Here is a 12919-nt window from a genome sequence, read left to right on the forward strand (position 1 = left end):
AAATACCTCAACTCACTAATTTGTGTGATTAATCTGACCAAAGGGACATCGGGAACGGGAAGAAGGGATTTGCAAATGCATCAGACTGTTTAGAAACCTGGGATGACTCGGACAGCATAACGGCTGTAAATGCTCAAAAAGATTGGAGACATGCTACAAAGATGGTGGCATAGCCACTCAGAAGTACAATATCAAGGTTTCGAGATCAACAGTTAGCATACGGAAGTAGAAGGGACTGGACTGAGGCTTAAAACCAACAATATTATAAGTCTACGGATTAGTAACACGTGATCCTGATAGAAAGAAGAGAAAGCCTAGTTCCTTAACCCCACAGGAAAGATAAGATGACTCAGATCAGAAGGGCATGAGGTATAACGAGTAAAAAGAGCCTTACGTTCCATCCCACAATCAATTCCCTTACATAACTAAAGAATTTCTAGACTCAACTTCGACCAGTTTGGCTTGGTAATCCTACAGGCAGTCGGGCTCTGATACCAAAGCTGTCAGGACCCCGACTCAATGCCACATCGATCTAGCATGTAACACCTCATATCACTTTGCGGCCTCACGCACGGTATTCCCACGGGTGTCGCCTTACCTTTGCCCGGGACCGTTTGCGCCTTTTGGCACACGTATATGACAGTGTCGCTAGCATCCATATGATAAGGAGCCCGGGCTGACATGGCTAGTCGTAAACCCAAAGTGGCACAGACTTACAGGGACAGGCATCCATGACCCAGCATCGAACGTGTCGGTCATCAGCGAGTGAATCCAGGCTGTAGCACTAGGCTAGCAGGACTCCGGTGAACCGGGCTGTAGCGGGCTAACAGGACTCCGGTATTCATCGCGTGACATTTCCCTGAAGGGACAGACATAGGAACGAAGAAGGACACATGTCGGCCAGCCTAAGTGTTCCGGAGCAGTAGCAAGCTACCATGGCTCAGTGGAAACACTAGGAGACATTTCCCGGTAAGAGAGGCTACTAAGGATAAACAACTAGATAGTCAGATCCCACACATACCAAGCATTTCAATAACATACACACAATATGCTCGATATGTGCAAATACAACATGGCATCACAACATGACTCTACAACTCAAGTATTTATTCAATAGGCTCCGATGAGCGAGATATTACAGACATGGGTCTCATGACCCAGCATTCAGAGCACACAAGTCAAGCACAAGCGGAAGCTTACCATGTCTGAATATAGACATCTACAAATGAAAAAGGCTAAGAATCCTGACTATCTACCAGATCCTGCCGAGGGCACAAGATCGTAGCTGAGGTAACAAGCTAAACGTCGAAGTCCACGCGGTACTACTAGCGAGACTGAAGTCTCTCTGCAAAAACATAAATTAAGCAACGTGAGTACAAATGTACCCAGCAAGACTTACATCAGAACTAACTACATATGCATCATTATCAAAAAAGGGGATGGTGGGGTTTAACTGCAGCAAGCCGGCTTTGACTCGGTGGCTATCCTGAACTACGACTGCAAGTAACTCTTTTGAGGTGGCGCACACGAGTCCACATATTCACCAACCAATACACCACTATGGATCCGCTCCCGTCTCCCTACGGGAACGCCATCCATAGCACTCATGCTTATCTTGCGCATTTTAAAGTATCCACTTTCACTTGTCTATGAACTGTACAGGCAACCCAGAAGTCCTTTACCGCGGACATGGATATTCGAGTAGATGATGTTAACCCTGCAGGGGTGTACTTCTTCACACACGCTCTCACCACTTACCGCCGTTTACACGACATGTACTCGGCAACCTTCAAGCGGAAGCCCAATGTGGGTGTCGGCCACGGCCTACCTAAACACTCAAGTCTCTAGTCCAGGTTTATCGCCTATTCGGGTTCCATCCGTGAGGAGATCCGGCCGGGGTTTCGCTCACAGCCCCAAACGATGTGTACAGGGTTCCGTGACACCAAACGGGCGCCCGGTATACCCGGCCACGTGCCTACCGCATCACAGCCCACCCCTCCGGTCAGCGCTGCCCACGGCCTCCAGCAAACTACAAACACCAGAAACTACTTGCAACTCCTGGACAGAGGACAAGGGTGATTAAGAAGCCGAGAGGGTCCATTGGTTTTGGGCCCAATGCGTGGTAGTATCTGTTTCATGGATCACAAACACAGAACTCAGTTCCTGAGGATGGCTGCAATGAGACAACCCACCATGTACTCCTACATGGCCTCTCACCGCTACCTTTACCAAATCGTATTCACACACTTAGCTCACACACAGTAGGACATGTTCATACACCTCTGATTCATCCCCGATGAATCAGACCTGACTCAACTCTAAGCAGTAGCAGGCATGACAAAAAAGCATGAATGAGTAGGCACAATAGGGCTCAAACAACTCCTACTCATGCTAGTGGGTTTCATCTATTTACTGTGGCAATGACAGGTCATGCAGAGGATAAAGGGGTTCAGCTACCGCAGCAAGTAACAGTTGAATCGTTGTTGTCCTAATGCAGTAAAAGAGAGCAGGAGCAAGAGAGTAGGATTGTATCGGAATGAACAAGGGGGTTTTGCTTGCCTGGCACTTCTGAAGATAATATAGCTCTTCATCGGTGTCATCGAACTCATCGTCGGAACACGTCTATCGAGAGGGGGCAAATACCGGCAACAGAGAAGAAATATAATCAATGCAATGCACAATATGATGCATGATCATGACATGGCAATATGCTGTGGTTTGGGCTAATGCAGCTAAGAACAGGAAGGTTTGAGCTTATTTGAACCAAAGATTCAGATTCAAACTCAAACTATGAATTCATAAAGTGCATTATCATGTTTTGATATGAACAGCAAGGTTAAGTAGCTTCAACATGCATGAAACCGGTGCAGATGGATAGATTGGATTTTTCTGATCATTTTTCATATATAAATTATTTAATTTGGAGTTACGGTAGAATTTCTATGAATTTTAGAAGTTTAGAGCATTTTTTGGAATTTCCTGAATTATTTTAAATCCAGAAAACAATTACTGCGTCAGTATTGCGTCAGGGTGACGTCAGCAGGTCAAAGGCGCCAGCCTAGGTCAAACCTGACGGCTGGGACCCACATGTCAGTGTAACAACTAACTAACAGAGTTAGTTAGCGTTAGGTTAGCACTAATCTAGGTTAATTAGAGCCTGGGCCCACTTGTCAGTGAGTCAACTAATTAACTAAGTTAATTAGTGCTAATTAAACTCACACCTAAACTAAATAGGGGCATGGCCCACGCGTCAGTGACCCTGGGGGGGTCAAACCCCAGGTCAAACGAGTCAACCTTGCCGGACTTGGTCCACGGCTCATCGCCGGCGACGCCAGAGACGGCGGAGGTGCTCGGGTTTGCGTCTCCGGCGACCAAACGGGCGGCCGAGAGCATGCGCGGGGAGTTGGGGCTCGCCCGCATCCAGGGAGGCATGCGGCAACAGCGGGGACGGCCGGAGCTCGCCGGAAACGAGCTCGAGGCGGCGCCGGCGTTCGGGTGTTTCTGGCTACGGGGCTGCAGTGGCCGTGGTATCGCGTTCGTGGCACCTACAGCAGCTACGCGAGGCAGCGAGCATGTTGGACACGACGCCCGGACCAAATGGTCACTGGAGTCGTGTCGGCGGCGAGTGCGGGCGGCGGCGCAGTCGGGCGAGAGGGGCGTGGCAGCTACGGCGTGCCAGAGAGAGAGCGGAGAGGGGGAGGATGATCAGAAGCTCACGTAGATCACGATGGGCGAGTCGGTGAGCTCAGGGAGGCACCGGAGGCAGCAAATCGACAGCGACGATCTCCGGTGGCCGACAAGGGGAACGGCGGTGCTTGCGGCATCCAGGGGGCTTCCGGTGTCGAGCGGCTCGGTGAGGAGGAAGAGAGGGACGAGGCAGAGCTTCTGGGCGCATCGGAAAGGCGTGGGGTGGACGGTGGCCACGGCGGCAACGAACGGCGGCGACGAGCGCGTCGGCCATAGTGGGGGAGGACGAGGGAGAGATGCAGGGAGAGAGGGGAGAGGTGCAGGGGGTCGAGAAGGAGTGCGTGGCGACGTTCAGAGCGTCCGGGCGTTGAGGGGGAGTGGCAGGCAGGCAGGGTGGTGGCGTGGCGAGCTCGGCGGCATCGCGGTGTCCCTCCTCTGCCTACTGGCACGAGGAGGAAGGCGACAGGGAGCCAGGCGGTGGTGGGCTGGGCCGGAGCAGGAGCTGGGCCGGCTGGGCTTCCAGGTGAGCGCCAGGTAAGCTCTCCCTCTTTTGTTTCTGTTTTTTTTAAATTATGTAGGTTTGTTGCATTTCTAAAAATATCTAGGCAACTCCAAAAATCACCAAACTGCACCTGGTCCTTAGTTGGAATATTTCCAGCATGGAACATTTTAGTTTGGGATTATTTGAGCATTTGAAATATTTTATATAATTTAAATGCCCAAATTCAAATAGTTAGAGATTTAATCCAATGACCTTAGAGTGACCTAGAAATCTGGCATCACTTCTGACGGTGGTTTAGGACCAAGGCAAAGGTGATGAACATTTTGGAAGGGCATTTCAGGTTCATTGAAAATATTTTTAGTAAACCCTAGTTGGATTCAGAGGGTTCTGGGGGTTCTGTCTTTCCCATTTCAAATTTCTGATGAAAGGTAAACGTGATGCAACACTCTAATGCATGGACTAGCTAGGATGTGACATCCATCGGTAGAGTTTCATTTATATGACGTTGTTAAGGAGATACCATTAGCTGAATTTTGCGAGGTTTGCAAAATACCCTTTGAGGGCACCTTGGATGAACAACACCGTAACGAAGTAGAAGCTTTTATTAACACTATCACGGTGGGAGAAACCAGGAAGGTTTCTGATGCAAGAATTACTAGCATACATTTTCCTATTTTGCGCTACTTTGCCTTATTTGCTAGTCGTTGCTTGATTGGTCGCGGGAATTGTGGAAACCTTAGTGTTCCTGATGTTATCATTTTGTTCCATGGTTTATACCGCAATAACTCTGTTAGTATGGGTGGAATTGTTGCTAGACGGTTAAGTCTGAATCGTACTAAGGGCCCCGTCTTTGGAGGCATTTATGCTTCACGCCTAGCTAAATATTTTGAAATACCTATTAGGCATGAGGAGAAAGAGGAAACATCGTTGCCCCGTGCTTATTTAGATTATAAGAGTATGCTAGCGCATGATTTTCTTGTTAAGAGTCGTGAAGGGGAGCTCAAATATAAATTGTACTTTGATAAACATCACCCTGAGACTATTACTTTGCCTGCTCCCTCTTTGTTTAACTTGTCTGCAGGTCCTCACATCGTTCCGTGGGCGGCCATTCAAGCCTATCAAAATCCTGCACCAGCCCCGGAGCCGAAGCCACAAGATGGGCCTCCACGACAGTCTGTTTATTCTTGGGATCCAGAGATGGTTGCCAGCCAGTGGCAGTCAGAGTCTTCTGCATCGCAGTACGAGCCCAGCTTCACGCATGAGTATCCGCCAGGCTATCCCTGGCAATAGACCAACTTAGGCCAAAAGCCTAAGCTTGGGGGAGTACGTATTTCCCACCGACATTACATTAATGTTCACACACTCATTGCTAGATGTCGGTGCTCATACTCTTTCACTGTAATATCCATGCTAGATTAATTTCTTTTTCCTGCCTTCTTCTTGTGTGTTTAATAAACCTTAAGAAAAAAATTAGTAGTAGTTTATTTCTTTGCTGTAGTAATTAAAAAGGAAAACCCAAAAATATTTCCCGTTCTTCTTTTGCTTGTTGGGAGCTTTCCCGTGTAAATAGTTTTTATTTCTTTTCTTTTCTTTGGGGGTCAGTAGGAGAAGACCATAATTAAATTGTTGAAGTGGCTCTTATATGCATCATTGTTGATTTAACTTAGAGCCCATATTACTTGTCTTCTCTCTTGAGTTGAATGCTTGCAGATTCCAGCTTAGTCCAATGCATGTGCACTCTTATTATTATTCACATCGTTCGGTCGTGCAAGTGAAAGGCAATAATGATGATATATGATGGACTTATTGGGATGAGAAAAGCCGGTATGAACTCGACCTCTCTTGTTTTTGTAAATATGATGATTCATCGTTCCCGAGTCAGCTATTATGAAGTAAACATATTTGCAATGACATTTAGATATTATAGTTGCTTGTGCCATGCTTGATTAGCTATGAGTTATAATGGTTTACCTTGCGTGCCAACATGCTATTAGAATGATTATGATGTGGTATGATGGGATGGCATCCTCCTTTAAATGAATTGAGTGACTAGACTTGGCACATGTTCACGCATGTAGTTGAATCAAATCAACATAGCCTTCATGATATTTATGTTCATGGTAGATTATATCCTACTCATGCTTGTATTCGGTGTAAATTAATTTTAATGCATGTTTACGACTGTTGTCGCTCTCTCAGTTGGTTGCTTCCTAGTCTTTTGCTAGCCTTCACCTGTACTAAGCGAGAATACTGCTTGTGCATCCAAACTCCTTAAACCCCAAAGTTATTCCATATGAGTCCACTATACCTTCCTATATGCGGTATTTACCTGCCGTTCCAAGTAAATTTGTATGTGCCAAACTCCAAACCTTCAAATGAAATTCTGTTTTGTATGCTCGAGCAGCTCATGCTTCAACTAGGGCTGCCCTTATCTTCCATGTTAGGCGGGTTATTCTTAAGAGGAGTGGACTCCGCTCCTCATTCACGAGAAAATGGCTGGTCACCGGGATGCCCAGTCCCATGCTTTATGCAAACTAAATCAAAATAATTGCAAACAAAACTCCCTCTGGGACCCGTTGAATGTTGGAGGCACTTGTTGTTTCGAGCAAGCCATGGATTGATGCTTGTGGAGGAGGGGGAGTATAAACTTTACCATTCTGTTTGGGAACCGCCTATAATTTGTTTAGCATGGAAGATATCGTCATCTCATAGTTGTTGCGTTGACAGCAAAAGTATGCCGCTCAAAATGTTATTCAATCTCTGTTTTAAAATCGAGCTCTGGCACCTCTATAAATCCCTGATTCCCTCTGCGAAGGGCCTATCCATTTACTTTTATGTTGAGTCATCATCCCTCTTATTAAAAGCACCCGCTAGAGAGCACACTGTCGTTTGCATTCATTATAATTGGTTTATATTGGGTATGACTTGACTGGATCTCTTTTACCATGAATTACAATGTTTAGTCGGTCCTTGATCTTTAAAGGTGCTCTGCATTTATGTTTTGCGGTCTCAGAAAGGGCTAGCGAGATACCATTTTGTTATATCATGTTATGATTATTTTGAGAAAGTGTTGTCATCCGAGTTTTGTTATTATAGCTCGCTAGCTGATTATGCTATTGATATGAGTAATTATGAGACCTATGTGTTATTGTTAGTATGGTTAGTTCATAATATTTGCTGAAACTTGAATGCTGGCTTTTCATGTTACAACAACAAGAGCAAACAGAGTTTGTAAAAGTTTTTCTTTTTCTCTTTCAGTTTGTCAACTGAATTGCTTGAGGACAAGCAAGGGTTTAAGCTTGTGGGAGTTGATACATCTCCGTCATATCTACTTTTCCAAACACTTTTGTCCTTGTTTTGGACTCTAACTTGTATGATTTGAATGGAACTAACCCGGACTAATGATGTTTTCAGCAGAATTGCCATGATGTTGTTTTTGTGCAGAAAATAAAAGTTCTCGAAATGACATGAAACTCCACGGAATATCTTAGAATAAATAATAAAAAATCATCACCAAAGATGAAGACCAGGGGGCCCACACCCTGTTCACGAGGGTGGGGGCGCCCCCCCCCCCTCCTGGGCGCTCCCCCTACCTCGTGGGCCCCCTAGACACCTTCGACGCCAACTCCAACTCTATTTATTGGCTTTCAGGGAGAAAAAAATCAGAGAGAAGAAATCATCGCGTTTTACGATACGGAGCCGCCGCCAAGCCCTAATCTCTCTCGGGAGGGCTGATCTGGAGTCCGTTCGGGGCTCCGGAGAGGGGGATTCATCGCCGTCGTCATCATCAACCATCCTCCATCACCAATTTCATGATGCTCACCGCCGTGCGTGAGTAATTCCATCGTAGGCTTGCTGGACGGTGATGGGTTGGATCAGATTTATCATGTAATCGAGTTAGCTTTGTTAGGGTTTGATCCCTAGTATCCACTATGTTTTGAGATTGATGTTGCTATGACTTTGCTATGCTTAATGCTTGTCACTAGGGCCCGAGTGCCATGATTTCAGATCTGAACCTATTATGTTTTCATGAATATATGTGTGTTCTTGATCCTATATTGCAAGTCTATAGTCACCTACTATGTGTTATGATCCAGCAACCCCGAAGTGACAATAATCGGGACCACTCCCGATGATGACCATAGTTTGAGGAGTTCATGTATTCACTATGTGCTAATGCTTTGTTCGGTTCTCTATTAAAAGGAGGCCTTAATATCCCTTAGTTTCCAATAGGACCCCGCTGCCACGGGAGGGTACGACAAAAGATGTCATGCAAGTTCTTTTCCATAAGCACGTATGACTATATTTGGAATACATGCCTACATTACATTGATGAATTGGAGCTAGTTCTGTGTCACCCTATGTTATGACTGTCACATGACGAACCACATCCGGCATAATTATCCATCACTGATCTGGTGCCTACGAGTTTTCCATATACTAGTTCTCGCTTATTTACTTTTCCGTTGCTACTGTTACAATCACTACAAAATACCAAAAACATTACTTTTGTTGTCTTTGCTTTTGTTACCGCTACCACCACTATCATATTACTTTGCTACTAAACACTTTGCTGCAGATACTAAGTTTCCAGGTGTGGTTGAATTGACAACTCAGCTGCTAATACTTGAGAATATTCTTTGGCTCCCCTTGTGTCGAATCAATAAATTTGGATTGAATACTCTACCCTCGAAAACTGTTGTGATCCCCTATACTTGTGGGTTATCAGAGATCTTGTGTGGCTACACCTTCGCAAGGACCGCTTCCCCAACGAACGCAAATCCAAGCTCCTTCGTCGAGCCGACGGACCCTTCAAGGTGCTAGCACGCCACACCAATAATGCATACACGGTCGATCTCCCGCGCGACAAGTACAACGTGAGCGATATCTTCAACATCAAAGATCTCTCGCCCTACCATGGTGATGAGGATTTCGATCCGAGGTCGGATCTTTCCTAAGGGGGGGGAGATGATGCGGAGAATCCCACGGTCATCCCCATGGACCTACCTACATCTCCCACGACACAGCTTGGACTATGACAAGAGCTTGAGCAAAGGCTATCGAAGATAAGGTGAACTCGCTCCTCTCCGAACTACCACTTTCTACATATGAGACATGGCTACTACCTCAAGCGGAGACCCTATGTGTGATCCGGTACTTGAAGGAAAACCATGGGACAACTACACCCAACAGACAAGACGACGAGTACACCAAGTACAAGGACCAAGTGAAGAGGCTCCATGAAGTTGATAGTCATCGGACAACTGGTCCTCGTCGGACGTACTACGCCTGGAGCGTCTACCGGTGAGCGCAAGCGCCAGCTAGTGAAAACTCCAACGATCGGATGACCGACAAGCGTCGAACGACAGACGCCCTCCAGCCACCGGATGGCCGACGCCCTCCGGACGTCTGCCACCTCCGGGACAGAGCCAAAACATTAGAAGTCCGAGACCCACCGGACGACCGAGGCACCGGACGACCGACCACGACCGCACATCCAACAGAGCCCCAACAGAGCCAAAATGTCGGAAGTCCGACACTTATCGGATGTCCGGTCCCCCGCGAGACGCCGGACGATCGATAGTTGTCGGACGTCCGACACCTGTGCATGCACCGCGTGTTGGACCGAAGCCCACTTACCCTTTCGTGACACTAGACTATATATATACTCCTCCTCCTTCCTCTTATTAGGGTTAGCATTGGTTTAGCTCATTTGAGAGATAGAGCTTTGCTCATACATCCGGATCTACTCCACCGAGAGAGACCTCGGCCTCTATGGAGAAGATCCATCTTGGATTCAAGACCCCTCGCGGGAAGACCTTCAAGACCTCCTCATGGAGAAGAACTTGCTACTTGTATCGTCCTTTGTTAATCGTGGATCGTGTATCTCTTTGTGTTTCGAGGATCTAGCACATTTATAATCGAATCTTGTTGGTTTGAGTGATTCCCCTCGTGATTTCCCTCGCGTTTCCCCTCGTGTTCTTCGTGTTCTTCATGGGATCCACTCCAATCGTGAAAGATCGGGCACCTAGGGTTCTACCCTACATCAAGATGCGTCTGTCACGTCGGGCTCACATGTAGGACCCATGAGGAAACACACAGAAATCCATCGATCCGATAGAAGCTCATTTGTGTGCATTCATGTGAACGCTCCGGCGCGCCGCCCGAGGGGCCAAACCCGACTATTTAAGATGGATGACGACCTCAACCCTAGCTACCCCCATTTCCACACTTCCCCTTCCTACCATACTGCCACCAGACCCCACCTACACCCCTGCTTTTAAGCATTGAGCTCATTGTCCGCTAGTAGCCCGCTGACCCTGTAACGTCGCAGGGGGGGTCCTGGTGGAAATGGACGCATGGCGGGCCACTGGCATTGCAGGCGGCTTGCCTCTGGACTCGCTAGAGGAGGAGAGGGACAAGCAGTATGACGCTCGAGAGCAGGAGGTGCCAAGCACGGAGATGTAGGAGGTGGAGCTGTCGGACAAAGAGGGGGATGAGGAGGGCGAGGCAGATTCGGCGTCGGAGCAGGCCAAATTTGCCATGGAGGACGCGCTGGCGGGATTCAAGGTCGCACAAGCGAAGAAGGCGGTGGAGCAGCAGGCCATCCTCAAGTCCATCCATTCAAAGCTCGAGGTCGAGGCCAACCGTTGCTATATCCACGAGGCACACGTGGCGTTTGAGGAGCTCTTCGCCGAGGAGGAGGACAAGGAGGACGCACTGGAGTTTTACCCCACTGCCATTGACCATGAGGCCGATTGTGCAGACAAGAATGTATATTCGATGACGAGTAGATAGGCTAGCTATGTACATAGATGAATTTTACATTGCATGTACTAGTATGAATTTGGGATCCAGAAGTGAAGACTATGATTGCAATGTCCAAAATATAAGGGTGACCGGTCATTGTCCGCGAACATATAGTGCCTGGATTTGTGAAGTCTCGCTATAGATGCTCTAAGAGCAACTCTAACCGATCCCTCAAAATTTAGAGGAGCAAAGATCGAGTATCCTTTAGAGGACTACATTTCCTTCGTTTCTAACCGATCCTCAATACTTAGCGGAGTAAAAACATTGAGTGGTACATAAACACAAATTCGATGCACATAAACACAAATTTGGTCTAGATTTTAGACAACTTAACTGAAATTTAGACTAGAACGTAGTAAAATTACTCGTTATCGGTCTCGGTCTCGAGCCTCTCCCAACCCGATTCGATCATCCCTTCGATCATAGGGTCCTGCCGTGCACTGTTGCCACCGTCGTCGTTGCACCCGCCAACGGAGTCACTGGAGAGATCAATGACCGTCGTCACCCCAACTGTGTACTGCTTGTACAGCTGGCGCTCGGCCTCGACACGCTCTGGGTAGCGGTGTCGGAGCTCTGCCATGTAGTCCTCGTCCGCATGGGACGCCTTAAGGCGTTCGCGGGCCTCCCGGTCTTCCATCCTCTCCGGTCCAGTGGCACTGTCAGGTCGACGGGCTCCAACCACAATAATCCCTCCAGGAAATTGAGGCAGGCGTCGACACCGTGCATGAGGACTGACATGATGTCGTACCCCCGCACGGCCTACACGGCGGACTGGAAGGAGACGACCCATATCTTCTCGTGGGTGTGGCGGACAGTTATCTCCGCCACCATGTTCCCCAAGTCATTGTCGCACGCTAATGTATTGCCTTTGTGGTGGCGACAACGGTGGGAGGTCGGGTAGCTGGACAGGCAGACACGGGAGGAAGAAGCACCACCACGGCCACGGGCTCAGGAGCGTTTGTGGCGGCGCGGATCTTCACTGCGGATGGGCGACGGGGAGCGGTGGTCATCTGATCCGGCCATTATCAATGGCAGACCAGCGCTGGAGAGGGTGTAGTTGAGGTTGGGGGCGCGTCGGTGGGGATTCTAAGGAGGCGAGGCAAAGTGACGTGTTGGATTTTTACTCTGAAGCCGCGAGGACGTGTAACTTTAAGAGCCGCGAGTGGCTAGGAGTAAAAAATTTAGAGCAACTCCAATAGCTCCCGTATCCTAAAAAGACTACCACTGACAGGAAGATGGGGCAAAAGACACTTCCAACAGCTCCATTAAACCCGACTTTTTATAGGATCCCATATAATCACGTCCTTTGTCCTACAAGTTTATGGAAGAAAAGTTTTCATGTAAAATTTTGGCGGGCGGATAACCGACTGAAACTTCACGAGTATACTGCCTCGTCGCCGCCGCTGCCACGTGCCGCCGTTGATACGCGCTCGCCGACGCTTGGCACACCGCCACTAGCCCCTGTGGCCCTGTCACTTGAGGCCCCTCAGCTATTAGCTAGTTTTTTTAATGGAAAAAAGTAAAAAATTCAGGAAGATTTTTACGAGAACTAAGAGCAGTGGTCATCAGAAAACTTTTCATAAATTATACGGTCATCCCATAAAACGACTTTTACGGAAAGTTTTTTAGGGAGCTATTGGAGTTGCTCTTACTCCCCTAACGATTTTAGGGGTTCGGTTAGTTCGTGGTCAGAGCAGGGAAAAACGGATTTATCCTCCTCTAACCCATTATAGAGGATTCGGTCACAAATGCTCTAATGCATGCATATGTTTATATTTTTCTTGTGAAGACACAAAGCAACATCATTTTTTGTTGAGCTGATCATGATACACAGCTTAAGCAGAAGATAAACAAAAAAAAATCTATACGAGCCTTGCTGAGTACAATCTTCCCACAAGCATATATATGGATACAAAATGT

This window comes from Triticum dicoccoides, chromosome 5B, assembly GCF_002162155.2.
Source record: "Triticum dicoccoides isolate Atlit2015 ecotype Zavitan chromosome 5B, WEW_v2.0, whole genome shotgun sequence".
In the NCBI taxonomy this organism is placed as follows: Eukaryota; Viridiplantae; Streptophyta; class Magnoliopsida; order Poales; family Poaceae; genus Triticum; species Triticum dicoccoides.